The sequence below is a fragment of the Mchenga conophoros genome, linkage group LG22 (genome assembly GCF_057382185.1).
Source record: "Mchenga conophoros isolate Kocher_MC1m ecotype Shallow Benthic linkage group LG22, M_conophoros_male_GT1.1, whole genome shotgun sequence".
NCBI classification, from domain to species: Eukaryota; Metazoa; Chordata; class Actinopteri; order Cichliformes; family Cichlidae; genus Mchenga; species Mchenga conophoros.
In genome coordinates this window covers 26228878-26247577 of record NC_140546.1, presented here as the reverse complement: position 1 = coordinate 26247577, position 18700 = coordinate 26228878, and the positions used below count along the sequence as shown (strand labels likewise).

The following is an 18700-nucleotide window of genomic DNA, read 5'->3' as shown; positions in this document are numbered from 1 at the left end:
AAAATAGTGAGATATCTTGCAGAGGGATGCAGCAGTCTCAAAATTGCAAAGCTTCTGAAGCGTGATCATCGAACAATCAAGCGTTTCATTCAAAATAGTCAACAGGGTCGCAAGAAGTGTGTGGAAAAACCAAGGCACAAAATAACTGCCCATGAACTGAGAAAAGTCAAGCGTGCAGCTGCCAAGATGCCACTTGCCACCAGTTTGGCCATATTTCAGAGCTGCAACATCACTGGAGTGCCCAAAAGCACAAGGTGTGCAATACTCAGAGACATGGCCAAGGTAAGAAAGGCTGAAAGACGACCACCACTGAACAAGACACACAAGCTGAAACGTCAAGACTGGGCCAAGAAATATCTCAAAGACTGGTTTTTCTAAGGTTTTATGGACTGATGAAATGAGAGTGAGTCTTGATGGGCCAGATGGATGGGCCCGTGGCTGGATTGGTAAAGGGCAGAGAGCTCCAGTCCGACTCAGACGCCAGCAAGGTGGAGGTGGAGTACTGGTTTGGGCTGGTATCATCAAAGATGAGCTTGTGGGGCCTTTTCGGGTTGAGGATGGAGTCAAGCTCAACTCCCAGTCCTACTGCCAGTTTCTGGAAGACACCTTCTTCAAGCAGTGGTACAGGAAGAAGTCTGCATCCTTCAAGAAGTCTGGGAGGCTGTGGTTGCTGCTGCACGCAATGTTGATGGTGAACAGATCAAAACACTGACAGAATCCATGGATGGCAGGCTTTTGAGTGTCCTTGCAAAGAAAGGTGGCTATATTGGTCGCTGATTTGTTGTTGTTTTGTTTTTGAATGTCAGAAATGTATATTTGTGAATGTGGAGATGTTATATTGGTTTCACTGGTAAAAATAAATAAATGAAATGGGTATATATTTGTTTTTTGTTAAGTTGCCTAATAATTATGCACAGTAATAGTCACCTGCACACACAGATATCCCCCTAAAATAGCTAAAACTAAAAACAAACTAAAAACTACTTCCAAAAACATTCAGCTTTGATATTAATGAGTTTTTTGGGTTCATTGAGAACATGGTTGTTGTTCAATAATAACATTATTCCTCAAAAATACAACTTGCCTAATAATTCTGCACTCCCTGTATAAAGGTGCTTCTGTTAATTAGAATGGAAACATTTCATGGCTTCATTGTTGAACTTTTGCCCTTTTCCGCCATGAGTGAGAGTCATTTAAAAAAATGAGCTGAATTTAAATTTTGTCAGGCTGACAGCACCTTTTTCAGTACGGTGGAAATCATTTAGATGAAACTGAGTGACGCTGGACTTTTGCTATCAGACAGCCTGTTTTGAACAATATGCCGGTTTGATTTTAATGAGTGCAGCATAGAAATAGCGATGGTAGCACAAATGTGTCCCTTTAGACATTTTTCTTTTACTTGGCACCTCCACAGAGCAAGACTATGTAGAAAAAGTCTTAAATAAAAAAACATTACATATGGTATTATTACCGTTTTTTGTCTTATGTTTTGGCCACTTAAGGGTAGCTAAAGCACAACCATGAACATGACATATTAGTATACAAACCTACCCAAATAATGTTAATATTCATATGAATTGTTGTGCTTCTGTCCATCTGTTAAATCAGTTTGCTAGCATGCAATGCAGTCCCAAGGAGTTCTTCTGTGCAGCACTGTATCCCTATTTGCAACCAATTTTGCTTTGCAACTTCCTGCGACTATTCACCAACCAGTCAATGAACGCACAGTAACCGGCTAGCCAGGGTGTTGCTGATCGGTCTCTAGGCCTGTGTGACTCGGGCTATACACATACATGCCAACCCTCCTGATTTTTCTGGGAGAATCCCGGATTTCAGTGCCCCTCCCGAAAATCTCCCGGAGCCACCATTCTCCCGAATTTCTCCCGATTTCCACCTGGACAACAAAATTGCTAAACCATCCTTAACTGGGCTGCCATTTCCGGCGGGACAATAATAACGGTGACACCTCGAAGTCAAGCGTGGGAAGTAGAACAAAGGAAGAGGAAGCAGAAGAGAAATGGCAACAACCAGTGAGAGAAGGAAATATGCATGCAAGTTTCAAAATGATTGGAAAAAAGAATTTGATTTGACAGCTATCTAATTTAACTTATTTTGTCTGATAAATAAACACTGTAGAATTCAGATTTTTTTCTGTGTATATGTACATGACGACCCCCCACCCCCCAACAGGCCTTTTGAATGTCTCCCTAATACTGAGGTCTCAAGGTTGGCAAGTATGGCTATACATAATTTGTGGTTGGGATGTCACAGTCTGTCTCAAGCATTTAGCAGTCTCATAGAGCTGCGAGGGACATAAAAACTACATAATTAGTCTCTACAGGTTCATTTCTACAAGTGTCATATTTCACATTAATACAAATATATTATTGATAGCAGCTATAAAAATAAGTTGGCAAATCTTCACTGAATTATTTTCAGTTCCAGAAAGTGTGCAACAACATACAAGGAACATGCACCCAATATAACCCGCATGTAGTCCCAGTGTATAACAGCAATCATGAGTCAGAAAGTGCAGTTAAAGCAAAGATAAAAGTGTAGTTGTAGATGCTACTGCCATGTTCATCCAGGCTCTTTCAGTCCCCACTTTGTGTGTCACCCCAAGGCAAGCAACACACAGTGGACACTGTGCCTGGTCCTGCTTAGCCTTAAACCCTGGCCCTAAAGGCCCTAGGGCACCCCTGAGCCTACCCAACTTCCTTGGGCCCACAGTTGGTGATCTAGTTTTACATATGGGATCCCTCTATTATTCATAGTCCAGGGCAGTCTCGCTCTGTGGTGCCACAGTGGGTTATGTGGGGGGCAGAGGGGCTGTTGCTTCCTAGTACTTCTTCGTAACCGTGAGAACGCACATGCGCGCGCGTGTGTGTGTGCATTCATTATTTACACACTAGGGGCATTTAATTTTTACATGGGGTTACGTAACATATCCCCACACAGCTTCATTCATCCAGAAAATGTATAAATGTGCATGTATGAATGCAATGCAATCGAGGAGAAGAAGCACACACATACTCACAGCAGTGTGGCTGAAAAGGTAATACAAACGCTACAGGACCCTCTCCTCATATACACAACCAGAAGCACACTCTCTCACACACATAAACACACACACACAGATTACTGATTACATCTCTCTGCTTGTACATGAGTGGGCCTCTGACCAGCAAAGAGGAGCTGGAAGTGAATTACAGACCATTATCCCGTGCACTAAAGCAGTTACAGCTGAAACCTGAGAGCCCTCACCGGAAGGGAGGCATGGAGAGAATACAGGGAGGAGAAATGGAGCGAGGGATAAACCACGGCTACGGTGAGAGTGACTTTAGGATGCAGAAATGAGGAGAGAACAGATGGGGAGAAGGAGACGCAGGGACGGAACTACAGGGGAAAAGACAGTGATGGAGGGCGTCGAGAAGGAGCTGGACGACCACTCTTGACATTTCTCTGCCACTTTGCATGAGTCGAGGATGACGGAACCCTCGTTCTCACTTTCTTTGCCTTACCCCCACCCTCCGCACCCCGCCCCCCACACACACCCTCCAACACTTTGTCACAGGTTCATGGCTTCCTTGGAAAGATGACATCGCATTAGTCACAGCGTTTAATCAGATGCCATTATCATTTCACAGAACTCTTTCTGTTTGCCGGTGTGCATGGCTGTGTGATTGTCACTTCTAATTCTGGCAGGAACGCATGATTTATTTCCCTGAGAAAACACAGAGAGGGAAGAGGGGAGAAGAAGTTTGAAAAATAAAGGGAGGCTTCTTTTGAAATTAATCAAGTCTAGTCCATGTTAATTTAATTCAGGCTTTATATCGCTCATATTTATTATTCATATTTATTATTCATATTTATTACTGCTGGTGCGTAATTATTTTACTATAATATTATAACTCCTCAACTCATTATCTGTTTTAATGCAGCTATTTGTTTGAACTACCACTGCTGCTGATACTTTGTAGTGGGAGTGCTGCAGGTGGTGATGGTCTTAATATTAATAATAGTAATAACCCATCTATTCCCACTCCCAAACCTTCTTAATTCTCTTTTAATCATGTTGTTCACCTTTCCATCACCACCTCCTTTACAATACAGTGTCCAAAGTCAGTGATGCAGCATTTGCCCTCTTTCCTCCACCACCAAGGGGACTCTGATGGAACTTTCCGGGGTGGACAGGCTGGTGTGCAAAGGTATTTCACTCTCCTAACAAAGCCAATAAATGCTAACAAAGTCAATCCCAAATAAACTGACCTCAGTCTCAGGGTTTGGAAACAGTCCTGAAGAGAAAAATCAGACAGAATAATATGATTAAACTGAAATACAGTCCTAACAGCGCAGGAATTATACTCATCTTCAAGATAAGATGAAGACAAGTAATACTGAAATGTCAGTCACTGAGAATAGCTAACCCTGCCGTCTTTGTGGTTCAGGAGCCCCGTCCCTTCATCGTTATCAGTGGCCGTGGGCAGTGGACGTAATGGAGGTGGCGAGGACGGTAGTAATAACAGCAGTATGATTTTTTTTGACCTTTCATTCCCTCCTTTTCTTCCACCCCCTCCTGCCCCTATTCAGACGCAGAGGAATACAAGCAGGAACTTCTTCACATACAAGCATACATCCAAATACTCAGGCGTCACACACTTTCCTATACATAATATATTTGTTTTGCGTCTTCTCAGAGGGCAACATTAGGATGTGGGAAAGATCCAGAGAGTGAAGAAAAAACGTTTGAAAAGGGTTAAGCAGGGATGAGGGGGAAGGAGTTAGGACAGTGATGAAGCAAAAGACGTGTAAAAGGAAAGAGCTGCAGGAGAGAGACATGGACAGAAAGTCGAAGGGAGGATGCAGAGCTGCACTGTCCTCGTGGGGTGCTAGAGGTGGTGGGTGTGAGCCGGGGATAATCCTTGTATCCCATTGTCTCCTGTTTTCAAACCAATTATTGTCATCTGCATCCTCATGAAAGAGAGTTAATGAGGGGAGCAGAGCTTTGGAGTGTCAAAGCATAGTCAAGGGAACAAAGAGCACACAAAAAAATGAGGATAGAGAAAAGAGGATATGGGAGGACAAATGTGGCAGTGGTGGAAAGTGATGGGATGTAAAATAAGTGAAAGTCAAGTGCCAGGTTGGCAGGTGGCTCAGTTGTGGATTTCACGTATCATACCCTACCCTCTGTGCTCTGTCACGTGTCGTGCCTTTACAGAAATGCTAACCCTTCTTTTTGATATTCTCTTCATTTTTTTCTTCATTGAAAGGAATTGAAGACTGAGTTATACAGTTCCACCTCTTAGAAGCTACTAAATGCCTGTATAAAATACAATTCAGTATATATACAGAGACGTATACACACCTGATATACACCCAATCGATACTTTATTAGTTTCACCTTGCTAGGCCTGAGAGGCGCTGCATTTTGCCCTCACAACTGTCTTAGTTCTTCATGGAATAGATTCAAAATTCTTGAAAGAGTTTGGTCCATACTGACATGACAGCATCATGCATTTGCTGCAGATTTGTCAGCGCAACATTCATGATGCTGCACAAAGGTGCTCGATTAGGTTGAGATCTGGTGACACTGGAAGTCATTCAGTACAATACAGTGAACTTACAGTGGCGTTTTTATCCTGCTGGAAGAAGGCATCAGAAGACAGAAACAATCTTTTTCTAAATACACAGTTGGCAAACAGCCCTTAGGTAGGTTGTGGTAATAAAATGTCCCTCACACCATTACACCAACAACAAGCTCAACTGTAGATACAAGGCAGGATGGATCCATGCTTTAATTTTTTTAATGGCAAAGTCTGACCCTACCGTCCGAATGCTGCAGAAGAAATCGAGACTCATCAGACAAGGCAACGTTTCTTCAATCTTCTATTGTCCAATTTCGGGGAACCTTTGTGAACTGTGGTTTCAGATTCTTGTTGTTAACTGACAGGAGTGGCCCATCAGCTTTGCAGTTGGATGTGTTGTGGGTTCAGAAATGCCCATCTGCATACCTTGGTTGTATTGACTGGTTATTTACTTTCTATCAACTCTGACCTCTGGCATCAACAAGGCATTTTCAACCAGAGAACTGCTGCTCCCTGTTAATTTTCTCTTTTTGGGACTATTTTCTGTAAAACCTAGCGATGGTTATGAGGAAAAATCCCACCAGATCAGCATTTTTTGAAATATTGCAACCAGCACATTAGCAACCAAAAACCATGTCACATTCAAAGTCTTTAAAATCACCTTTCCTCTTAATTCTGATGCTCAATTTGAACCTGAGCAGATACGTTTGATCATGTAAACATGTGTGTGTTAACTAATTGCTACGTAGGAAAAAAATCAGCAATATTATCAGAGAAGCAATAGTTGCTGCCCATCAATCTGGGAAGTGTTATCCCAGATAAGTGTTATCTCTGCAGTGAGAAAGATTATTCACAAGTGGAAAACATTAAAGACAACTGTGAATCTAGAGTCAAATGTGTAGCTGTTGGACAGCTGAATCTTGGCCAGAATTGGGTCATGCAACAGGACAATGATCCCAAGCATGACAGCAAAACTACAAAATATTTCACAACCTCATTGAAATGAGTGCCTTGAATCAACTCTTTCTGTGATTTGGTGCTATATAAATAAAGCTGAATTGAAAAATTGAACTAAATTGAACTTTACAGGAGCCGTGTATGAACGAATGCCCAGAAACCTCAGTGAACTAAAACAACATTGTACCGAAGACTGGTGCAAAATTCCTGCCAAACAATATAAGAGACTGATACAGTCAGACAGAAAATGAAGTTATTGTTGCTAAATGTGGTTCTATAAGATACTGAATGCGGTGGTGTACTTAGTTTTTTATGACTGTGGGTTGTTGTTTTCATAGTTTACAGCATAGTTAATGGGCTTTATACATCAAATTATTACCTCGTGTTGGCCAGACAAGTAAAACAACACATACTGAAAGTACATTCTTATATAATGACCAGCTTATTCGATGTCAAGAAAAATAAGTGCAATTTAAGCAATATGTCTTAGTTTTCCAATATTCAGTGAGACTGCAAACAAAGAAATCATAAACGTCCCCTTTGCTTGAAATTAACAGCTCAGATAACCACTCTCATGATGTGATCCATTCTTTACACTTCAATGAAAAGTCCAAAAATCATGTTCCTCTTCTCAGCAATTTTCACACTACTCAAAGCCATCCAGTGGGCTGGACCTGACTGGCTGTATGATACTTCATTTTGGCTAACACAGTATCCCTGAACGCAGGTCTTGTCTTTTGAAATTTGCATAACTGTTTAACCCTCTCAGGCTCAAATTAAATTTTTTGTTGCTAATGCACAACCAAGTCCTGCAGTGGTACTTCTGAGTAAAAAAAACTCATAAAACATGTATGTGGGGTAATCAGGTTGTTAGTTTTTAACTGTTGCAAATCGGCAACGCCTGCCTCGAGAGGGTTAATGTGACATACAACATGCTGCACAATGCTGAAACCCACCATTCAGTGTGTATGTGTGTGTGCGTCAAACTCAGTGTGTTTCATCTATGTCATTTTCTGCGTGCACTCCGCCCACGCTGATTACGTGTGCAGTGTACATTGGACATGTTCAAGGCTATGACCACAGGGCTCTCTCTGCATTCTCTTGACAGGTTTTGTCTGCTATAAGCTGCTTTCACCATGGTAACCATAACTGCAATGTGCCATTTTTAACCTCGGCCAATCATTCACACTCTCTGTATTGTTCCAGATATAGAGCACGTATGTTATTTTAACATACGTTTCAAATTTCAAACGCAAACATGGTCCAAGGAGACAGACATTCGTCAGAGTCTGGATTTGTGAGAGCTATTTTAGAGTCGTGTTAGCTCCTTATTTGAGTCGGCAAAAAGAGATAAAGAGATGATAAGTTTGCTGTTCAGCTTTATTTTTTTCTGCCTGGCAACTTCTGGGACGTTTCTTCTGTGCAGCTGCAATATCACATCTCCGCCTTTCATTTGTGGTGGTGGCAAACACGAAAATATTAAAACCTAGGTTGCGACAAGGAGTTACACCCAAATTAAACAGTGTTATGTTCAGCTTTAAGAAAGCCCTCAAAAGCCGAGGTGTGTGTTGCTCATAAGTTGATCCAGTCACTTGCTCACTGCTGCGATGCCAATGATATCCAAGAATCCACCCACTCTTTTACTCGAGTAAACCGGTGATCAAGTGAGTTTTATGCGTGTGAGGATAAAAAAAAAAAGAAATCAGAAATGAAACAGACTTCAGCTTCTTTTAGATAGATAAATAAAAACACCCACTTTAGTCTCTTGATGCTCACACAACGAAGCGTTCACGCTCTGCATGTGTCTCTGTGTATTGCAAGCGTATGCTGCTTCACCAGTGACTCACAGGACAGATCACTGTGAGCGTCTACAAGCTGGACCTGTCTTCATGTCCCTCTTGCACAAGGCGCATGTGAGGACACACAGATGCGACAAGCTGTGTGAAAAAGCTAGACCCCCCAATAGTTCCCCTTGCATCTATTTGTTGTTACGAGCTGGTTTCTGTGACAATAATAATCTGTTTTCTGCTCAAACCATCTTATTACCTGCACCGACAACTCGGTCACAAGCGAAAATGAAATGCAGCGTGAAAGGCTGCATCCAAAGAAGAGATAGGGTGATAATGGCAAATGAAGATGTGATACTTTTTATTTTTTCGCAGCCTTTTTGCTCGAGAAGAGAAAAGGGAGAGAGAAAATGAGGGTTGTCGCAGCTTGGTGGGGGGTGAGGTAGAAAGAACAAGAGGAAAAACTCTAATCCGAGTGCTGCACTCTTGCAACTTGGTCACGAGATCAATGAGAATATGTGAAAGAAAAAAGAAAAAGGGCACGACCTCTCGGTGCACGCAGCAAGAGCAGAGCCTACTGCCATCATGCAGGATAAGCCACCACTCTACAGGCGCTGGCATGCATTTATTAGAGTAAGCACACATTAATTAGTCTATATTGTTTTTAAATTCCTGTGAGAGCCCATAAATCCACTGCTCTCCCCCACAACAAATCAATGCAAACCTAAAATTACCATTAAAACAGGATCACTCAGAGCGTTAAAGCCACATTGTTGGTTGATTATGAGCTAAGACAATAAAAATACATCTTGAAGGGATTAGTGCTAATCTCTAGTTGCAATACCTATCACATGACTTGCATGTAATTGGCAAAATCATTATTTTTTTTTCTTTCGACAGGAGGATTAAGGCATCGGTGCTCCTTTATGTTTGATTTATTAAAATCAACAATTAACAAATGCAAAAAAAAGCACTTTAGTAAGAGCATCATTAAACAATCTGCGTAAAGACAAAGCGTTTCCAACAGTTTTCATTGAAACGCTTATTCATTATTTTAATATCAGGGCATGACAGAAAGCAGGGAGGAAGCAAGGCTTAATAAAGGCGATGTGAAGGTGCAACACATCAGCAACAAAGGACGTGAGTGGGAAATCATATTAGCACCAAGTCTTATCTGTTGGTCTGATGCACATTTGGGCATTACTAGAAAGTTGATTCCAATAGCACTGACTGTATCTACAGATTACCATATAGATAAATGTATAGATATTACACAGACACTCAAAACTTCATGGAAATTTCCACTGATTGTATCAAACAACAGATTTAATTGGCCATCAAGATCCATCCATTCATTTTCTTCTGCTTATCCAATTAGGATCATGATGGAGCTGGAGCCTATCCCAGCTGTCATAGGTTGAAAGGCTGGGTACACTCTGTACAGGTCGCCAGTCCATCACAGGACTAACAGCCCATCAGGATTTCATTTATTTTAGGTTTTTTTTTTTTTTTGGGGGGGGGGTTACACTGAAGGCACATCAAGCTTCAAAATTAACAGTGGCAAATTATAGAGTACACCAAGGCTTGCCAACCTAGAAGCTAGGATCACTCTGCTTCCCTTATTACATTTCTAATGCAAGTTCTAGGATTTTGCAGTAGACATACAGAAAGCCTTAATGTTTCTGCCAGAGCTCCACATGGTGATGAACTGCATCAAAAATCCAGAATGAAAGCGTTTTGATTTGACTGGGTCAGTAACGCTGCCATGAGGAGATTAAGGATTCATCACCAGAGCAACGGTAAGCACTAATAAGCACATTTAATGGTGATCCATTTTTTTATTTGAGTTTATTTTCAAGCAGTGCTTTCCTCTACTTTTTGCTAGCAGTTGGGAAAACCTGATTGGATAGTCGCAAGTCCATCCGATATGACTACTGTCTGACCTTTAGCTTAACAAAACTGCTAAAAATAACTGTGTGAGGCCTCATTTTGCCTTTCCCATACTGATGTTAAGTCACATGAAAAAGGTGAACTGGCTGTAAGGTGTACATTCACATTTGGTAAGTCCACAGTTCAAAATCAATGTGGCAGCATTTAACAGGAAGTAAAGACCGCTGAGGCTTAGCTGGAGAGTTTTGAAGTATGTTGTTTTTTTGGTGTGACCATACTACGACAAACATGTTCTGCTTTGTTCTTTTGAGTTTGAATAAAAAGTCCAAAGTCCAAATCCACCTTAAGCTCAACTGCAATGTTTGGAGGATGAAAGAAAAGTCTTTTGAAGTGATAATAATAGCTGTTATAGTTAACAACAGCAGCACTAATCTTTCTCTCTCAACTACAATACTTATACTTGCTACAATTTAAACACCCTTGAGGCCCGCACTATTTAAGCAGCAGATGTTGCCTTGCAACACAAAGGCTATTTTCAAGGCTCAGGAAATGTATTTCATGGATCAAACCGAACCAAAAGTCACTAACAAAAGGAAATTTCAAAGCACAGCAAAGAGGAAATTATTTAAGCCACGAGGCATTTTTTTGGCTAGAGGCCATGTGATTTATGAAGCTGATGTGGGCAATTCAGCATTGTTTGGGGCCCAGTTCATATTTTCCTTTTAGTCTTCACTGCCATCTGAAAAAAAAAACCCACACAAAAAAAATCCACCATCTCTAAGAGGCCAAAGGCTTCTCTGTGTTTAGTCTGCCTGATATTTGGTAATGTAGATTAATTTTTTAGACCCATTTAGTGAAAACAGCTACCTACTGCTGCTCGAAATTATGTGATTAAAGTGCAGAGGCTCGACTACGGCATATAATGTTAAGGGCAATAGGTCCGAAACAGATTCAGGAGATTAATATGTGAGGGTTTGTTAAAAAGAGGTTAATACAAGTCCCTTTGCATTACACGTTATCATATAATTCCCACTAGTACGGCTTTAAACCTTTTTTGTGTACAGATTTTATCATAAAATCTAAAACACAATGGAAAGCTAGATTAGGAGTAAGAGTTTTGTTCAGTTTTTTTCCTCTTATTGCAAGACAGGTCTTAAGGCATAAATGACACTTTCTGACTTTTTTTGTTGACATTTTCTGCAGTCAGGCCGTGAACTCTGGTCATTATCTGGCTTTATGCGGAGTTCTCTGACTGCCAGCATTTATTCTGCGCAATTAATTAGCCATCAAGAACTGAAAGCCCCACTGACGGACACCAACTTAGGCCGACTCGCTCACACCGTTCCCCATTGTCTGTCGCTGAGTTATTATGTCTAAATTTTGTACAAACATGTTTTTGCTGTGACAGTCCTGAATGGATCCAGTGCTGACTGTGCTGGGTCCCTCCTCTCTTGTTTTCTGGATAGAAGTACAGATGGGTGTGAACGCGTTTGTGTGTACGTGCGTTCTAACTGATGGGCTCTGGCCGTGCGATCCATGCTGCTGTCTAATTATCCTGATGTGATGGATGGCTTTGATTAAATCATGTGACGGCTGAGACAGTTTCTGCCTCCCTTTGCCTCTCGTCTCTCGACTCCATCGCTCTTTTTCTTCTTCTGTGACACACTTGCACGCAGACAAACGCATTACATAGGCTGCAAGCCCTTAACTCTAGTCTCTCTGTTTTTTTCTTTCATCTTATGATACAGGTCTTCAGTAGTTCAGAACAGATGAGCGCTGCTTTTAGCATTGATGAAAGATATCCATAAATCATCCGGCGGGAGAAAAAGAGAGTGATGAGGGTGGGAATGAGACCAGGAGGCAAAAAAGATGGCTAGATCGAGACATGGAAAATAATAGTTCAGTTTATAATTTTCATTGATTTCTGGACTGAATACAGCCACTGGTTCTGGTTGTCTTTTATCTCGACCTGGATCCAAATATCAATAATATCAAAACCAAAGCTGGAATTGGTATTCTTTCGATCGATGCTTTATTTTTATTCTTATAGTTTAATATGTATCCCACTGACCTGTGTTAGATTAATAATTGTTTTGGAAATGAAATGTGCCTATTTTATTTATAGTCTTTAGTACATTTAAATGACAGAAGCTGACCCAGCATGTTTAGAGACAGGCACATTTACATTACAGTCTCCAAAAACACCCAGTTTCAAAATAAAAGAAAAGCTGAAGGGTGTGATTTAGCAGTTATTCAAATGTGTTCAAGATTTGCAAATTAATGATGATTCGGCTCATAAATCATAACACGCTGCTCTCTCGTACATAAACTGCCTTTATAGGTTAAAAACTCTGGTATGGGTATCTGCAATATTTACATGGCATCAGATCGATACCAAGATTTGCAGTATTGCTCTGCACTAGACTCTATTTTTGTTCTGTATATTTTATTTTCCTTGAATAACATTAAACAGAAAATTTTGCCTTTGAGGAACGTCCCTTCTTGTGCACGTTGGATAAAGAAGAGCGATAATAAAAAACTTTTATAATCCAAAAACTGCAGAAAGAGTCCTATTTGAACATAAAAGGAAAAAATGCACCTGTGAGAGAAATATAGAAATTAGAACATAAAATGGGACGATTTTATTCTCGCATGTTGTTGCTGGGAACAACGTTGGGATGAAGGAGTGCTCAGGGAAAATGATTTTCGCCCTAATTCTCTTATCTCCTTCCGATAAGCTCCACTGCAGATAATCAAAAAACTAAATTGATAACCTGCTCTAATGCAGGCTCGCTTCTGTCTGCAGCTACACACACCAAACTGCACACGTCCTAATGAGATGCTGTCCTTCAGTGCTACAAAGAGCTGCTGTTTGAAGTTACTCTCCCAGAAACCATATGCTCACAGCGGGAAGACTGGGCACAGATCCACGAGCCGCACAGGCACACGCATGCACGCAGTAAAGCCTGTGTAGCCACACACACCTATAACCATTCAGAAGTGAGACGTGAGTGAGGGAGAAAAATGGAGGAAAGTGACTCATCTCTGCAAAATACTCCTCACAAGTCATCAGTTAAAAGCTTCATGTGGACTTGTCAGTGAAACACGTAGTCACAAGCTGTATTGTAATTGATGTCAAGGCATAACCAGCTAAACTCAACACTTTCGCCCATTAAATATGCCCATAAATGAAAGGCAGCAAGACTTTTAATGTGAAAAGTCAAGAGGAAGTCCTTAGTTATAGCATTCAAATTACAAAAACATATCATTACTAAGGGAGGAAAGCCCGACGTGACTCTGATAGAATTACTGCTGCTGAAATGCACATAAATTTAAAAGATAAGAAGTAAAGATGCAAGAGGTTTTGAGTTTGCATCAGCTGACACAGAGAAATGCCCAAACCTCCCATTTCTGACCACTACTGAAGGTTAATGAATTGTCAACCCCAAGTTAGTAGCCAATGAGCATGCATTTTTTATTTCTGCCAAAGCCAAGTCCAGCCTTTACTCGTCACTCCCCATTTCCCAAAACCAACATGTGGAAGCAAAAACACTCATGTCGGGGACTCATAATGGGACTTCACTAACCAATCGCTGACATCACAGTGGCTACATCCATCTTTTATATAAACTGTAGGGGTGGAACAGCTTTTCCAGCTGTTCTTGAAAGCCAGCCTAGTCCCTAGGGTACAGCACAAGAAACAGCATCCTGCTGCAACTTCTTCACAGTGAAAATCAAGAAAAAGCTCACAGGAATAATCAAGCATGCAACCAAAATCACCAGCACCACTTAAACCCAACTCTTAGACCCTCACAGCTTCCATTACTAAGGGCCCTGTAGACCTCCTTCACCACTCCTTACAGCTACTCCCATCAGGCAGCCACTAAAAAGTGCCTTGGGCCAAAAAGAGAACTTTGAAAAAGTTTTTCATTCACACCACAAAATTCATTTTACACATGGCCACAAACTCTATCAGTGTGTTCAAATGCTACTTTGCGAATGTGCTCTTATCTATTCATGGAATTGGTGTTATTAAATGTACTTTATGGTCTCCGATTTAACTTTGACTGTGTGAATTAGACTTTTCTCTGCAGTAGATATTTTGACTTATACCAGCAGGAAAAGCACAGATGCTGTGCTTTATTAATGTATTCCAGCCCCACTTTGTCAGTTGGCACCTGAATGAGAATCCAGCAAAAGTTGAAAGAAAACTCCAAGGACAGTTATGGATGTGTTAGTAAAGCCACAGAAAGGAACAGAATTTATAAGGTGGAAGGATCCTCTCATACTGAAAAGTGTAGTCAGTGCCGAGGGCTGCAAACCTGCATTCCTTTGAACGACCAGCAGGGGGGTGACTCCTAAAGTTCCTTTATTTGGTCTCTTTTAGACTGAAATAGATTCGATTCGATTTGATTCGATTAGCCTTTATTGGGTCACTTCTGAGAAATTTAAACTGGACAACAGAGGGAAACATAAAACACACATACAAACACTTATTTATATTTTTACCCTAATTACAATTGAATAATTAGCCGATATTGGCAATAGAAAATTTATACCTATTGAACTTACAGTTTGGTGCCCTAAAGCTTTTGCCTGATGGTGTCAACTGATACTTATTAAAGATGTGATTTTTGTCCTCAGTAACTTTCAGACCCTGCTGTATCACTGACTCTGAATGGGGAAATGAAAGGAGCACGTCAACTATCTTTCCAGCCCTTTTAATTTTGAACTTGGGATCTGAGCTTAACAGAAAGGTTGCCAAACCATGTAGCAATACAGTATAGTAATAAAGCATTTCCACTCCATGGATCCCAAGCCTTCTTAAAAAAATGCAAGTGTTGACTAATTCAGGCGCACACATAATCTACATGATGAACCCACTGTAACAGATAAAGTAAAGACCTAGATAGATGATAAACAGGGTATGATCTGAGGTGTGGATATATTTGACAAGTCACTAGTGTATCAATCAAAGTCCTTGGGATCTTAATAAGAAGATCCATCATTGTTGTTTTGAAAACCAAGACATCAAATGCACTTTAAAATTTGAAAGCAAACCAAAGGGGGACGTCAAGGTGACTAAATCAATTTTTAGGTAGAGTCAACTTTCCTAAAATCTAAACCACGTAAGTAAAAACGCCTGTGCAGAGACTAAGAATTAAAAGAGAGTCATCATTATAATGGGTGTTCTTGATTATGATTAATTGACTAACCATCTTAACCATCTTAGGACTTCCTGAATTACCTGAATAGAGCCTGTTCTAGACCCTATGGTAAGAGGCTATGCCATGACAATGATCATTCAGTGACCATAGAAGTCTATCTGTATTCTTAGACATAGCAGAGAAGACTACTTTTGGTGTCCAACTTGTGTATTATTTTCTAATGTGTGTTATTTCATGCAGAGCACTCAGAATCTGTCAGAATATATATGTACCCTGATGACAATGACAGGAATGATAACGCTACTTGGCGACAGAAATAGGCCATTTTAGGCATGTTGCAGAGAGTTTCCGGTTCTGACAGCAACAATGTGATGCATCTGTAATTTTACTTCTATAGAACATCCCATCACATCCTGGCCTTGTATTACATCAGATAAAATGCACAAACACAGGGCACTTAGCCTCTAAGTGGCCCTCTCTGTAGCTGTAATTAGGTGAAAGCTTCAGCATTTCATTAACATGGTAAATCCAACAATGGACAAAAAGAGAGGAGTGTAACTGTATTAGCTGAGGTGACGAAGGCTAAACAAGTGAACAGAGAGGATAAATAAATAAAATGACAAATGTTTGGGAGGTAGATAGATGGAAGTCCGTTGAATGGTTTTAGCCAATTACAGAAAAAGAGTAGATAGATCCAGGGTTCCTCCAAACACCAGATATCCTGTAGAGTGCTGACATCACAAGAGCGAATCAAGAGAAAGGAGGGAAGAGAAAGTGAGGGGAGATGGAGAAAAAGGAGGAGACTGAAGCTAAGAATAGTAGTACATCCTCGGGCCAGCACGATCGGTCAGTCATGCCAGCTATTTTTTACTTTACTACTGTGCCAGTCTGTACTTGTCTTGACATCTTTCCATCTACTGTTTCTATTTTCCTCTCGCCATTAGCCTCTTTCCAAAATGCAAGGCCAACAGTATGGCAACTTTGTCATGTCGATGTTTCTCAACCAACCCACGCAGGGTAGTGACAGTTTAAACTGTTGTATGTAGTGTTCAGCCATGACGGTCGACAGCAGCAAACATCTCCAGAGACGCGACTTAGTCAATATTGCTTCAAATGTGAGATCAAATACAAGGCAGGCCATGCAGGAGAGTGAGCGGCATGCTTCAGAATCCCACTTTCTCTGAGCTGTTTCACTGACGTGGGTTAATCCCCGAGGGATGGATTTCAAGGACGCAGAAGACAGAAGTGGAATTCGTATGTGGGTACAGGTGACGTGTAGCTGCAGGAGTTACATTCATGTGTGATTGTGCCTTCTACTTACCACAGTCTCATCAGGAAATGGTGCTCCATAGGTATAGGCAGAAAAGGATGGAAAAATAACTCGGTCCCAGTCACTCTGCAGACAGGGGGAGAGACAAAGACAACATCAGGGAAGCTCAAATAAAAATCTCACGTGCAGATTTGCGCCAGACTTATCACATGTGGATGGAAGCATTTAGTTCCATTTCTCTGCAGTACATCCTTCTCCCCGTTATGGGAAAAGCACCCCCTCCCCATAAGCTCCGACCTGTAAATGAGTGCCTGCAATGTGGTGGAAGATGTGCCTGCCGGTCCCAAAACAAGAAGCCTCCCCTGACTGCCTAACTAACACTTCAGCTCCCCTGTTAGGAATGCCAGGCCCCGGAGCCACGAATGGTTGGATGATAGGAGGATATGACAAGAGGAGAACGAGATAACAGCAGAGAGAGTGAAATTAGCCATGGAAATAAAGGGATGGAAAAGAGATACGGACAATAACGAGAGAAAGAAAGAGGAGGGGATGACTCAGAGGCTAACAACTTAATTGAGTGTGTGCTGCATCCAATTACCTCCTAAAAGCAGCAGAAACTGTGAAATCATTGAACTTCAGAAAAGAAATACACCGAGGCTTACACAAAGTAACACTGTGTCACCTGATGGGAGAACATGTGTGTGTAGCTGTGTGTGTGATAACACGCCAACAGGAAAATAGGATGCTTTGTCTGTGTGACATAAAATGCTAGCAAGCTAACTGTGGTGGTATTACAGGATGCCACAGGGTTGTGCATGCTTTATTACCCATCCATTAGCATTAGCATGAGTACAGTGAGTACTGCTAGCTGTTAGCAATACCTCTCTGGGACTTTCTTTCCCCCTTCCTGTTATTCTGTGCCTCATTATAGCTAATGCACACCCTCGGCATGTGTTACTTTGGTGCTCCATGGCAACAGCAAGCAGCTAATATACACACAACATTTACACAGTTAAATCCATAAGAGAAATCATCAACAAGGCACTGGATGTGTTTTAACAATCCCTAAAGGACACGGCAACAGTATGAAATCATTTTCGCTGTGATCACCTGGTAATGATATTTTACTCAGTGGAATGGCAGTGTCATGCAGTGTTGCATTCAGAGACCCAAGTCATCACAAAATGGTTTTAACATGCATTGTGTGACAGGAGGCGGTGTATTTTTGCCAATCCTACATGGAGGATGTGCTGCTGTCACTCGTCAAGCAGAGCATGGCAGATGCTCTCACGAGCCTCCATTGATTTTGTCGCAAAAAGTGTGTGTGTGTGTGTTTGTACATGGGTGTGTGCGCGGGTGTGATGTGTCGCTAGCTAGCTGCAGAGATAATTAGAACACAACTCTTTTGCTGTCCCTGTAGGCCACTGATCCAGCTGCTTTCATCTAATATAGGTCAGCTGTGACAAAGCCCTCAGCATGGACACTGATCAGCCCTGCTGGCACTGTCATACGCAAAATATGAAGTTAAACTCATGCACAAACACGCAGACTGATATCCTCTCTCGTGCGCAAGCACGTCCATGGCACGCGGCACATGTAGCAGGTAAAATTCCTAGCAGTGCTGAAAGAAACACACACACACACACACACACTGCTTTGTGTTGTCGTTTTCCAGTAACACAAACTGCTCGATTCATAAATACACTGGAGAGCGCAAATGAGAAACTTCAAGTCAGCTCTCTCACAGCAAAAGAAAACATTGCCAGACATATTCAATGCAAATTCATTCATTTGCTTTGAAATGAATTCTACACTAGAAATTGTTTTTTGTCAGATCATGCTTATATCTAATACTCAGTGATGCGCAAACTGCAGTAATTATTTATAGTACTAGGTTATAATAGCGTCCCACAAGTGCACAAACATCAAATTAAAATTAGACACAGCAAGAGACAAGCCTGCTGACATAATCTTTATTAACATAACAGCATATAAAGATATTTCAGTGTTTTTAAAAACAATGATAAAAGTATGTAACAGATT

General features: G+C 41.2%; 1 protein-coding gene across 2 annotated transcripts in view; it reads right to left on the bottom strand.

The window, feature by feature from the left end:
* Window positions 1-18700, bottom strand: part of dlgap3 (discs, large (Drosophila) homolog-associated protein 3) — a 148724-nt gene that overhangs the window by 53844 nt on the left and 76180 nt on the right. For both annotated transcript variants that reach the window (XM_085261587.1, XM_085261588.1), the window contains one exon: window positions 16709-16783. The gene's annotated coding sequence lies outside the window, so the exon portion shown is untranslated. The remainder of the gene's footprint in view (window positions 1-16708; window positions 16784-18700) is intronic.